Here is a 13998-nt window from a genome sequence, read left to right as displayed (position 1 = left end):
TTTTTGTTGTTGTTTGATATTTTTTTAGAGCAATTGCTCTATTTAATTGCCTCATCAATTCCTGACTAGTTTCCTGGTTTTAGTCAACTGCACTTCATTGGATTAGCAGATAAGGCTATTTTGATGTAGCCAAAGATAGTTTTGTGTGACTCTTTTACTAATTGTTTAGGAAACTCTGCAGATAATGCAAAACAGATCTAATGATTTTTTGTATGATTTTTCTTCAGTACAAGGTGTGAATGTGTAAAGCCTTCTAGACCTGTGATCTCAATATCTTGTAACAATCATTTAAGGTAATCATGGCAATGACTGGATTGTAGTACTATGTGGAAAGTGGGTCCTTGGTTTAGACTGTGAGCCATTCCATTATTTCCAGATTAAAGCCTTTAGGACAAAACATAAAGAAAACATGGTTTGTTATATATTTGAAAAAGCCCTTATTGATTTCTCTAAGCACTAGTATGATGTACATTCAAGATGGGACCTGAGATAGTTGATGACAGCAAATAATGTTAAAATCAGTATTTTAAAAAGAAAACAGCAAATTACATTAATTTTTCAAAAATATTATGATATTTTTAAGTATTGGCACATTTCCACTCCATGATGGGACATTTAAAAAAAAACCTCCTCAGGCTTGTATGCTCAAAAAGATTTTATTAATTTTAAAATCAAGCCAAGTGTGTTGGCTATTTATTTCTCCAAATATTTATATTCCAGTAATTTGTATACAACCACACTAAAATTTTATCCCGCAGTTTATAAACTGATACAAATCATCCTGTGAAATTAAAGCATAACTATGTGAATCACCAAATTAAAAAGTATTCTTAATGTTATATACATTTAGAAATGAATATTAATTTGCCTTTTTTTCTTTTTTTCTATAAATTTTAAATTACTACTCACTTTTATATCTGAAAAACTTTGAAGGTTTGTCTTCACTAGTTCCTTATGTTACATGTCATGTTATACATATGATCAAAAGCTATCCTTTTGATATTCATAAGCAGGTAAGCCATACAACTCATACAAGGCATCCATTTTCCCAGCAGAGGAAATTTAGAGAAAAAAAGATTCAGAATTATGCAATAAGGTTCCTAAATTATAGAATCATAGAATCATTAAGCTTGGAAAAGACCTCCAAGACCATTGAGTCCAAACTTTGACTGATCAACTAAACCAGAGCACTAAGTGCTATGTTCACTTTTTTCTGGAACACTTTTAGGGAAGGTGATTCCACCACTTCCTTGGGCACTTTGTTCCAATGCCTGACAACTTTTTCAGTGAAGAAATTCTTCCTGAACCCTGCACCTCTACTGGCACAACTTGACGTATGTATTCTTTTTTCATTTTAAGAAAAGAAAGTCATCTTCAAATATTTAGGAAAATGCAGATCCCACCTGTAGAAATTTTTGGGGGGCAAAAATGTGAAATACTTGTAAAAGTCAGTGCTTATCTAACATGGTAATTATGGCTTCAGACATATCTAAAGACAATTAAATAAAGCAAGGGGGAAAAAAATCCAGCCCACATTTATTTTCTTCTTCAGCACTATTTTTCCAAAGTTGCCTTTGGAACAATTTGACCGTGTGAAGTGATTGAAAGGTATATTGGCAGACACTGGGAGAGTTTACCTCTCTCTTTCACCAAAACAAAGGTTGCTCAATGCATTTACTTTTGATTTCTTATAAATGGGTTTTTGTTCTTCTGTTCTTCGAAAGGGTAATTAATATCTATAAATATTATATTATAGATATTTATATCTATAAATATTAATATCTATAAATATTGATATCTATAAAAATAAACTATGCAATTAGGTATGTTTCTCGATACCTATGAGAAAATGTATTATGTTCAGTTTCATCTCAGTGTTTCTTCTTAGTACCAAGAAAGACTTAAACACACAACCAAACAATTAAACAAAACTTTTAAACCAAACAATTAAACAAAACAATCCTTTTCATTGGCAAATCTCATCATAAATTGGAAATAATTTATCAGGGGGTAAAAGTCCACTGCTACATTTTTCATTACTTGATATTACAAAGTTCCACTTTGAAATTAGAAATTCAGCTAAAATTAGTCTTAGTTAATTTGATCATATTGAGGGACTTCTGAAGAAGTTTTGTTCTAACATAAGTCACGAAAAAATAATGACCGTGATGCTACAATCATGTATAATATGCTTTTATAATAGCATATTCTATATTCTAAATCATAGAATCATGGAAAGGTCTAAATCTTTATTAATTTAGATTGGACAAGCACTGTACACATCTACATTTTAATTACATATCTAAATTTTACATAAATATGTGGAGTTTATGCATATGTGTGTGTGTATATATGTATATATATATGTGTATATATATATGTCTCTGTATATCTATCTATCTATCTATCTATCTATCTATCTAATCTATATATATATCTCATGTAGTTTTTTGCAAAATCAGGACAGTTCTGTCATGGCTGGGGAGATAGGACTGATCTGCAAAAATATGTTTCTTAGTGGAAAGGTGTTCTGCTGACTTTCTCTGAGCTAAATCTTCCCTTCCTCTCTCTTAAACTTTGGTTCTACCTGTCTGAAGTTCCAGTCAACAGAAACATGCCAGTAGATTGGTATGTGGTTTGGTATCTAGTTTCTAGATTTATCACCTGAGAAATTACGTAATTAGAGTTTGTAGCTTGAAAAGGGAAGTTGTAAATTTTAATTTCATAGAGCACTATGTGGTTATTACGTGGAGGAAGATGGCTTCTTCAAAGAGAAAGAATTTTTTTTTCCTTTTGGTTCTAACCAAAGGAGAGACATTTCCATGAATGACTCAATAATTCTTCTGTTTAAAAAATCATACTCCTTTTCCTGTTCAAGTGGGAGCATTTCAGGTAATGATAATACAACAATTGAAGATGTGCTGCAATACATGATAAGAGTGTTCTTAGCTGGCATACATTTATAGCTCCTGAGTTAGAAAATAGCCTTTTTTTAGTTTTGTGGAGAAATAAAACCTGAAATGGAATTAAATCATCTAGATTACATGGAGACACTGCAACTATGGAAAGCTGTGGCAGACTGGTTAACACACTCTTGACAAATTCTAGAATGAAGTCAGACTGTTTAGCACCAACCTGCTCTGCAATTTCTAAGCTTCCTTCCCCTGCAGGCTTCCCCTTAGGGGAGGACCACAAGGCATTGCTCTTTATTTGTGTTCCGGTCTCTTTAATCAAGTTTCTGTGGCAGCATGAAATTACTTTCTTAAGGCAGTCAGTCTGGTCACAGTGGAAGGATTTACATAAAAGTCAGCAACAAGCTTGAATGGTTTCCACTCTGTATTGGGGCAGTTAATTCTCCATCCACTTATTTGTATTTCTTCAGCTCTCTGAATATTTTTTATGTGTCTAAACTTCACTTTTGGTTCATCTTGCACAGCAAGATTTTTCTCCTCAAATCTATTTGTATAAAGAAAGCAATAGGTAAAGCTAGTGCCAAAATTTATCTTTTAACTCTTCTGCTGAGAAAATATAAAAAAGCTAAGTTCATTTAAAATTGTAGCTGAATAATACATATAGATATTGAACCAAAATTTGATAGTTGCCTGGGTTCAATTGAGAGTTTTATTTGGTGAATCATAATCAAATGTCTGCAGTCCTACTGAAGACAGATTATTCCACTACAGAGAGAGGCATTTAATCACCTGGGACTGATGAATCTTGACAATAATATATAAATTTCAGGGAAATGAGAGAGAGCCTTAGATTGGAAATTAGGTTATCATCAGCAGAGGTATGAGATGAAGTTTTTCATTTGTCATTAGGACAATTCAGAATATAAATTATTAGTTTTATGAGCAACACATGATTGTTCTTATTCTCCTGTGGGACCAAATTTTTTACTGGTAATAACATTTACTTCTGTAATAGAATTCTATTTCACTTAATCTATTTGTCTTTCTAAAAACAAATATCACTGTTCTTAGGAAAAGAAAAAATAGTCCTTCTTGAGCCACTTAAAAATAAAATCAGTTCTAAAATCACATTGACAGAATTGGCCCAAAGGCTTGATGTGCCTGATTGCAGTTCAGAGTAATTGTCTTTTTCTTCTGTGGCACTTTTTATACCTCACTTCATTGAGGAATTGTGAAAATCATAGAATTTTTGTCTGTCCTATGCAATCTGAAGAGGACTGAGCACTCCCCAGGTCTTAGCCTGGTCATGTGGATTAGTAAAATTAGCTTATATGCCTGTTTTGCCCTACATGCTCTCTTTTCTTTATAAGTGTTGACCTTTTTGTCCTTCTTTCAGCAGTCCACATTAAAGCTTTTCTTTGTCCCTCACACCACCCCACACATTTATGATGTTCTTTGAGGCAAAGGATCTACCTTGTCTCTTTATTTTCAAATCAATATTTGAAAAAAATCTTCCCCAAACTTAGTTAAATTCACATTTTATGTTTCAAGTCAAACTGAGAGGTATCAGTTAGAGCATCATATTTTGGCAATTGCTGAGGGAGTTTTGCTCTCTTTTTTAAAAAATAAATATGATAAATGAACTTATGAACAAGAGTGTTATGATTTTGTCACTTTTATATTACATTTTATGACATTGAGTCCACTAATGCTCTTTTCCTCTCTTTGTGCTTAAATGTTATGATGAGCTGAAGAATTAACAATAGGAATTGCCATGAATCCAGTTCTGCTATTTCATCTCTAAGAGGAATATAATAACTCATAATCTTAAGACTTTCTGTTCAAATGCATCACTTAATTACTTTTTCTTTTGTAGAGATTTTTATTTTTAGCTTAGCATATTTATAACTGTCACTTAGAACCTGATTCAAAAACCACTTTTATGTGTGAAAAACAGTTAATAGGGATTTTATTATGATTGTTTCTGTCTACAGCAAAGAATTTTTCTGCCCATCTTTCACACTTCTTATGACCAGTTTGTCAAAGCCCTGTTGATATCTGTTCATTCTCCCTAAGAATGCCCAGAATATTCTGTTTCATCCCACTGAGTTACTTCTTATATTCACTTTTTTCAGGAACCTAAAGGGAAGCTGCAGTCAAATTATCTTCCTTGTTGATTACACTGAGACCATCACTCTGATGTTTATATTGTTTTCACTGAATTCCCCTCCCCATCATGTCAAATTCATGCTTCGAAGGTCTCTGTGTTTCCAGCATCATCCAGCCCTGCTTTTGCCTGCCTTTGTCCCATTTTAGTACTTTCCCCATATAATTAATATGCACATTTGGTGACACTTGGACATCCTCCTCTGATCAGAGAATCATAGAAGGATCTAAGTGGGCAAAGACCTTTTGAGATCATCAAGTCCAACTGATGACCTAACCTAACACCTCCTCATCAACTAAACCATGGCACAGAGTGCCATGTACAGTCTTTTTCTAAACATATCCAGGGACAGTGACTCCAACACTTCCCTGGACAGACAATTCCAGTGCCTAATCACTCTTCCAGTGAAGTCTTTTTTTCTGACATCTAATCTAAACTTCCCCTGGCACAGCTTAAGGCTGTGTCCTCTTGTTCTGTCGGTGGTTGCCTGGGAGAAGAGACAGACTCCCACTTGACTAAAACCACCTTTCAGGTAGTTGTAGAGAGTGAATAGGTCACCCCCTGAGCCTCCTTTTTTCCAGGCTAAACAATCCTAGTTCCCTCAGCTGTTCTTCACAGGGCTTGTGTTCCAAGCCCTTCACCAGCCTGCCCTCCTATTCTCCAACAGATCGACACATGCTTGATGTAATCTGCAAATTTACTGACCATGGACTCAATCCCCTCATCCAAATCATCAATGACTATATTGAACAGAACTGGACCCAGCACAGACCCCTGAGGGACACCACTGGTGGCAGGGCCCAGCTGGATGCAGCACCATTCACCACCACTCTCTGGGCCCGGCCATCCAGCCAGTTCCTAACCCAGCACAGAGTGCTCCTGTCCAAGCCATGGGCTGCCAGCTTTTCCAGGAGAATGCTGTGGCAGATAGTGTCAAAGGCCTTGCTAAAGTCCGGGTAGATAACATCCACAACCTTTCCTGCACCCACCAGGCAGGTCATCATAGGAATCTTATAGAAAGATCTCTGTGAACCATCAGTGTTTCCTACTCCAGAAACCACACGCTACTTTTGCTTTCCTTTTAAATGAAGAAATCCTTCTAGAGGACCATATCTCCACAGATTATGGAGTGAAACCTGTAAATAAATATTGCACTTTATCAAAACAGAAAACATCCCAGTCACACTGTGCTTCACTTATTCATGAACGTTTGCCCCTTATGCGAGAACCCAATTTTGCTCTCCTTGAAGAACAAAAGGCTTGTGAAGAACTGATATGGGTGGTTTCAGTTGAAAGACTCTTCTACTTGCTGGTAAACTTTCAAAGTACCATATAATTTCTGGGGAGGACATCAAACATATTGCAAAATGCCTCCAAGTCAGGTTTAACTATTTTTTGTGGTTTTATGGTGCTTTCTTCTGCTTTGATGGGCACCACATCCTTCTCTGGGAATTCTCCCTACTTCAGTGAGCTGAAAGTTTCCTAAGTACAGAATTTTAAGTATTTACCCAACATGACTGGTCTTGGAGTTATCCTACTGGCTTTTAGCAGAGGGCTTGTCCTGTTCTATGTTTACTGTGTTTATAATTGGGGTAAATATACATGTATTAATCAAGTGGAAGAAACAATTGTTGTTTCCATGAATTTTTGAGAGATATACTTGTAAAATTAGCCTGAAACGTCAAAAATATTAAAAAAATCTTTGCAAAATTTTATTCTTTGTTTCCACAGATAAATGATCATTACTGAAGCAGGGTGTAAGTCTGGGGTTTGCAGAGAAAAAAAGGATAAATGACTGGCAAAACAAAAAAAAAAAGGAAAGAAAAGTGGAAAGAAAGAGTTCATGTTCAGTAATAGAAGACAGAAACAGCTGGTCTTTCTAATGAAACAGGTTATATAATTTATTCTTGTTTTTACATCAAAGTAATGACACAGGTTTGGCAACATTGTCATCTTACACTAACTTATTGGTCTACCAGAAAATGAAAATATTCTAATGTTACTGGAAGCTCTTTTGACACTGCAGTCATCTGGCTTGGCATCATGTGCAATATAAAGTCTGTTCATGTGGAGATCTTAAAGTTCTGAAGATTTTGGATGTGTGCAAAATTCTACATATTTCTGTGAAAAACCTTCTTAGCCAGTTCTTGGTTTCACTAGCACTTAATATTTCCTTATGTCACCAGGTTTCCTTGAAATAGAGCTAAGAAAGTTTGTGCAGCTTTGTTTCTGTCTTTATATAGAAGCTGTAAAAGATTTTGTTTCTGAATATCTTCTTAAGGGTTTAATAAGAATATTTGATAATGAAAAATATATTAAACAGAAGTTATGTGAGCCCAACTGTAAAGAACAAGCCAGAACAACTGAGTTTGGAATTTGAGATACTGAGCTTTTCAGCATATGTTTCAACATTTCATAACTTATTACTTACAGAACAGTTCACCTCACTCTGTTCCCATCATAAAGAGGGTTATAAAATGAAAACATATAAATCATTTATCTTTCAAGTTATCACAGAGGTAAACCTTCAAACATCTGTGCATTTATGGTTTGACTTGCAGTTTCAAAGCAAATCTCTTCATGAAACGTACTCAGCATTGCATTTCTTTTATTCTTAGGTGCACAAGTACATATACATTTTTTACAATTTTTTTTTTGCAGTAAGCTATCCTTCTCTAAGCAAAGCTGCTGAGGTGCTTTCTATTGATTGTGTAAATCATGAAGCAAGAAGAGAAAGAGATATCTAAATAAGGAAAATAATCCTATCTATTACTGAGCAAGCACATTGACTCATTTAGTTTGACTTTTTAGTGCACATATCTTTCCTGTTTTCATAACTAACAATACTTTTGTCAGTAAAATTACACACCAAAAAATAAAGACAATACCCAGCAGTAAGAGCTATTGGAGAAAAACTGCTGGAAGCAATTTGCAAAGTAATGTGAAGTAGCTCAAAGGAAAAAATGGAGTCTTGACTATTTGCATTCTATTAGGGAAAAAAAAGAGTATACTCTATAACTGTGAGCAGCACAACTTAAATTTTACTTACTCTCAAGAGATACTTGAGAAAATTTTTTGCCTGTAGAAATTATTCTGTACATCTTTTAAGGAATAAAAATTTAATAATAGCACTATGTCAAATCTTTTTTATTCTTCATTTTGGAAATTATTTAGATTTTTTTTGCTTATTCAACTACTAAGACAACCCTAAATCTCTTGTATAATAATGAAACAGTAAAGCTAAAGAACAGGGCAGAATCAGCACTGAAATTTTTCAGCTTTTATTAAATATTTATTTTGCACTTCTCTGTGACAAGGAGTAGGTAAAAAATGATACACCTTAAAGCATCATAACAAATATGTATTTTCTAACAAGAAAAAACCTATAAATTTTCTAAGTATTTCTACTGAATTTTCAGATGACAATGTAACTGAAAACAACTCAGAAAATAGGATAGTCACTCTACTGCTGGATACTTTCCTTATTTTGCAATATTTAATATTATAATGTTTCCTTTTCTATTTTACTGATTCGCTTCTCTTAACTTTTGCCCGTTCTTGCAGTGTTCTAAAATTTAATCCCTTTTCAGGTGGTCAGCCCTTTTAACCCTGAGCCAGCTGTAGTTAAAGATAATAGTAAGAAGGAAAGAATATGGAAATTGGGATTTCTACCTTTTTGGGTGAGGTAGAATCAGTGATTACACATTGGAAAAATTTTAGTGTCACTCAGCAGGTGAGCTGCTCCTGGGTTGCTGATGCTTGTGATGGTTTGGTGTACGTTCCTCATGCTCTCCTGTCCAAGCCCATGCTGTTTTTCCTTGAGGCAGCCTATAACTGTATGTAGGCAACTTGGTGCAGTGTTCCTTGAGCTACCTTTTAAAAATGTGGGTGTTAGAATGGGAGGTGCTGCTGCATCTCTCTTGTCCCCAGCGAGCCTCTCCTGTCAAAAGGCAAACTGAGTTAACAATCAGGCAATGTAGTCAAACCTCCACTCAACACTCACCACAACTGGCTCAGCAACAGAAGCAAGAAAGGCCCTTTTGCAAAGTTTTATTCCAGCAGAGTAACACAGTAGCTGAAGGGAAAATCCCAGGAAAAGAGGATGAACAATGTGAGTCAGCCAGTTTATAAAGGGGAAGGGGTGGGGGGTGGACCTAAGGGCTGGGCAGAGGGGACTGGCCACCAGGGGAAGGAGGTGGCCACCAGGGATGCCGAGCCAGTGACAGGGGAAGGAGAAGCCAGAGGAAGTTGTGACACCAAGTGCATTGGGGAGTCTGTTTTTCCTTTTGGGAGGGCTAACTATGGTAAGTGGTTACTGATGTTTCCAGGGCTGAGGGCTTGGAGGTTGACCAAGGGGAGAGGGTTCCTGGGATGTTACAACCTTTCTTGACCACAATATTTCCTTCATTTTTAATCTCAAATACACCACATAGGATCTGTGTAGATATTAGCAGATTGGTCCGTGACATATTTACCTAGCACATTATCTCCTCAAAAGTGCCGTCAGCAAAGCTGATTCCCATATCACCTGGAACAAGGCATTTCTCTTTAAAGCTGTCATCGTGAAGGGTATCTCTGCTGCACATCATGCAATTCTCATATCCATATAATAATACTGTAAGCACATATATTTTATGCATTTAGAAAATTATATAAATATAGGTGATATTCCTCATTGGCTTTGTTCTTGACTCACAACTGGAAAAAAAATCCCTATCCTTACTTCCACCCATAATATTCTTTACTTTAAAATCCCACATCACCTAGCTTATTATTTCTCTGATTCATGTTAGAGCAGTTGAATGCAAAGCAAATAACTGGCTGAAATGCTTCATCTTTTTTTGTGGTCTCAGGTGATACACCAATCTTTTCATTCAGGTATAGTATCATTTTTTGTGGTGTATTAAAACCAACATAGTGATAAAGATAATATATTATCATTATTACCTAATTTGTGATGAGGAAAGAAATAGAATATGCCAATAGAATGTGTCCTTCTTTATGGAAGTGAATAACTCTTGTTTTTATATTAGTAGCAAAAGTTCTATTTTGTCTTTGATAGAACACTTTCATATATACTGTACAGCTTACACAAGTAGGTCATTAACTTAATGTGCAGCAAATTTTTGCCAGCAGCTATTGATTTTTAAAGCATACTATAGCAGCTTATACCAGCAGAAGATAATTTTGAGCTGATAATAATCTGAAAGTGATGGACTTCCACTGCATGCTGAAGTTTCACATTGATGATATTTTAGAAGCAGAAATGAAAATGAGATTTTTTTAACAAAAAGTAAGCACAGTTCTTTTATTTAAATTTATGTTTATTACATTAACTTTATCTGAAGTGCAAAAATTGCTATTCTTTGAATGTGTAGCTAAAATTTAACGTGAAGTTTTTCTAGCATGAATTGTTGGGTTTTGTCAGTGTATTTTTGGGTTTTTTTTTTCTCCCCATTTCTAACAAAATTATGTGATGTTTTAATATCTTATAACTATGAAATTATTTGATCCTGGTCTCCTTTTTCCATTCATCATACACTGGATTCCTCCAAGGAGTATGCTTCCTAGAGATTTTTATAATCCATCTTTGAAGCAAGCAAACAAGTGGAAGTTTCAGCAATTTTCAAGTAGTTAATTGTGTTTAATTATGGAATGCTCCTCCACATCTTGCCATTGATCTCAAGCCATATAAAAGTGTATCTCATGCCAGTGAGTTCATAATTTCATTAAGTTTATCTTTTCACTGTTCAGGCAAAAAATGTTTTTAGTATTAATCTTTTCCTTAAGATGTCACTTTGCATCAAGCCCAATGTTGATACATCAGTAAAGTTTTTGGCAATGGGTAGATAATCCAAACTTCCGCCAGCAAGCATTCAAATTAAAAAATTTGCTTTGTCATAACTCTCATAGGCTGTCAGATTAAAAATCACTGGAACTACAGTCAGCTAAAGTCAGTTTTTGAAAGGGATGAAGTTGCTTCCAATGACTGCAAGGTAGAGCATTCAGGCCAGACTCATACAGACTTCAATTATAGTGTCTGTTGAAGAATAAATATTTAATCCTAGTAAATGTGTCAGATAGGAGTTCATATAGGGTCACTGAACACAACTGGAAGGATTTATGACTCAACCCCTGCCCAACAAAAAAACAAACATAAACTCCAAAAAAAAAAAAACCATAACAAAGATAAAACTTCAAATATACAACCTAAGAACATTTTGAATTCCAGAAAATATATTCTTTCCTTAAGTTATGTAATTCAGTCTCAAGTAGGTCACATAAGAAGTTATGTTTTCCAAAGGCTTGCTTCTATCTTTGTCATTTGAATGTTCTCACTTGTTAAAATTAAGAGAGCTAAGGAATTCTGCTTATTTCAGAATGCTTTGTCTATTCATGAGACATACAGTCTTATGGTTGATATTTGAAACTTTTGAGACCAAAGAAATAAATTGGACAACATAACAAAAAGTTGCAAAAGCTACCATGAGCCAACAATGCAAGTGTGTTATTATTAGTAGGGCCTGTTTTGCCTCATCTGTAGGCATTTGTAACAGCTGCACTTTTGCAAAAGAAGGAATTGTTTTGAAATTAGGGTGAGTAAATTGCAAAAGGAAGTATGGTACTAAGTTACCAACCTAGTCCCTAAATAAAACATGCTATTTCTAATGTAGTCCTAATGCTGTACAGCCTTCCATCAGCAGAGATCTCTGGATAGCCATAGGCAAGCATCAAATATACAGTAGTTTATAATGGTAATTCATACAGTGATAAAGCAAAAAAAAATAACTGTACACTGAGAAAAGACACAAACTGAAATTTGCCTCTAGGCAAAGCCTTGTTTTCCATAAACAAATTAACGTGCAGAATGTACTTCATTGACCTATGGAGCATTTAGTTACATATTTCTTTTCTTTTTTTCTTGCCTTTTCTATATGATTTAAAATCAGATACTGGTCTATCTTGTGCAAATAGTCAGGAATGTGAGTAATGGACTTAATGTATGCTGAAGTATTAATGACTTTTGTAGTTAAAGGAATGTTTCTCATGTTCAGAAAGAAAAAAAAACCTGATGTGAATATACTAAATATACTGCAGGAAGGCAAATCTGTTATATTATTTACAGTAGTTGTGGTTGGAAGATTCCTACTAATAGTAGTCTATATTGTAATCTATACAACAATTAAAGAAGTTCTCTTACACTAAGGGAAACTAGTTAAATGGATGCTTTTATTTCTGGTTTTCTTGTTATTTGAATTTGGCTCTTTTGCTGTTGGTTCACAGCTTGGTTTTAATTTTTATTTATTTATCTTCATTAATTAATTTCTTACCAAACTAGTGAGAAAGGCTTGGAGATATCAGTTGCTCTTTGAATGACTCCTAGAGTACCTATTTGTTCATTTCAAAATAAAGAAATTCAAATTATGTCCTGGATTTCCCAGTCTACTTTCTGTAATGCCAATATTTGTCATAGGCTTTAAAAATACAAACCTGTCATGCTGTGCCTTACAAATAACCCTCAGACATTAATAAAAACCCTCAGACATGAAATCTTAGGATTTCAATGGGGATCACTTAGGCAAGCTTTGGTCCATGTCCCTACATTTCATGGCATCCCATGCCTTTTGATGGCTTTCACTTTGGCAAAGATTTTTTTTTTTAAGTATCCTTGGCATGTCCCTCATATCTTCCCCTCAAAGTTGTGTCTTCCTCCTTGATTTTTTCCCCTGCTTTTGCAGCATCTGTGAGGTTAGTTTTGGCATGTTTTGTTCCTTTGCACTGAACCTCATTTCCTCCCAGGCCATTTTCTTGTACTCACTAAATTTCCCAATTATCTGGGTTTTTTTGGGTTTTTTTCAATTGCATTTCATTTGATCACATCTCCTTTCCAGAGTGTTTGTAAGTCTTTCTTTTCTGTTCCGCAGGAATTAGCTTCCCTTCCCAAAAGGGAAGTTTATGAATAACCTCAGCAGTAGTTATGCATAGGATGGATAGATATACATATTTAGTGTTATGAATTACTCTCAGACATGAATAAGTATTTTAAAAGAGAAGACTGTTCAGACTACTGACGATTAAATTTCAGTCCATTCACGAAAACTTCAAGGTGCAATATAATTTTGAGGGGGAAGTAAACAAAACTTGTCTGAAATAATGAATTCTAGGCCAATGATTCAGAAAATTGCTACTTTACAACAGATACCATGTTGTGGAAATTTTGCAATCACAGTATGAAAGCATCTATAAGACAATATTCTTTCAAGTTACTTAGTTATAAAGCTTGAGTCTTTAAAGCCTTCAGAATTGAATGGAAAGTTCTGTATTCATAATTAACCCATTCATCTAATATTTAACTTGCCAGGAAATGTAAAATTACATTTTATTCTAGGAATACACTTGTCCCAGTATATGTCTGTCTTTATAAAAGAAAAATCTTACTCTTTGTCCATCTGAACATTTTTCCATTCTTTGCTGCAGCACTCACTGCCTGCAGTCTTTTGAATGAACAGCTTTTTTACTCCCTTGAATTATTAGTGGTTTTTTTTGAACTGTATGTCAAAGTTTCATGTGGTAGGACACACCTTTTATGCAAAGGCTAACCATATATTTTTCTGAAGACATGCTTTATATGAAAACTGTAAAAATATCTAATTCATAGATGAGCAATGGAGGTTTTATATTATCACAGTTAAATTGAAACGACCAATAAGTAAAAGGAGTCAAACCCCAGAAATGCTTCAAAATTAAAAAGTACATCATCAACAAGCAGAGAATAACACTTTACAATTGACTTCACTTACAGAAATATTCAGCTTATAAGTACTCATACACCTAATTTGTTGGTAAGCTTGTTGTTATTCAACTTTCTATGAATTTTCTGCAGGCTTATGGCTGAATTTTCTATCAAAGTAATGAATT

Source organism: Agelaius tricolor, unplaced genomic scaffold (assembly GCF_023055355.1).
Source record: "Agelaius tricolor isolate 1412-34295 unplaced genomic scaffold, bAgeTri1.0.p SCAF_5, whole genome shotgun sequence".
Classification (NCBI taxonomy): Eukaryota; Metazoa; Chordata; class Aves; order Passeriformes; family Icteridae; genus Agelaius; species Agelaius tricolor.
Note: the sequence above shows the minus strand (reverse complement) of the source record.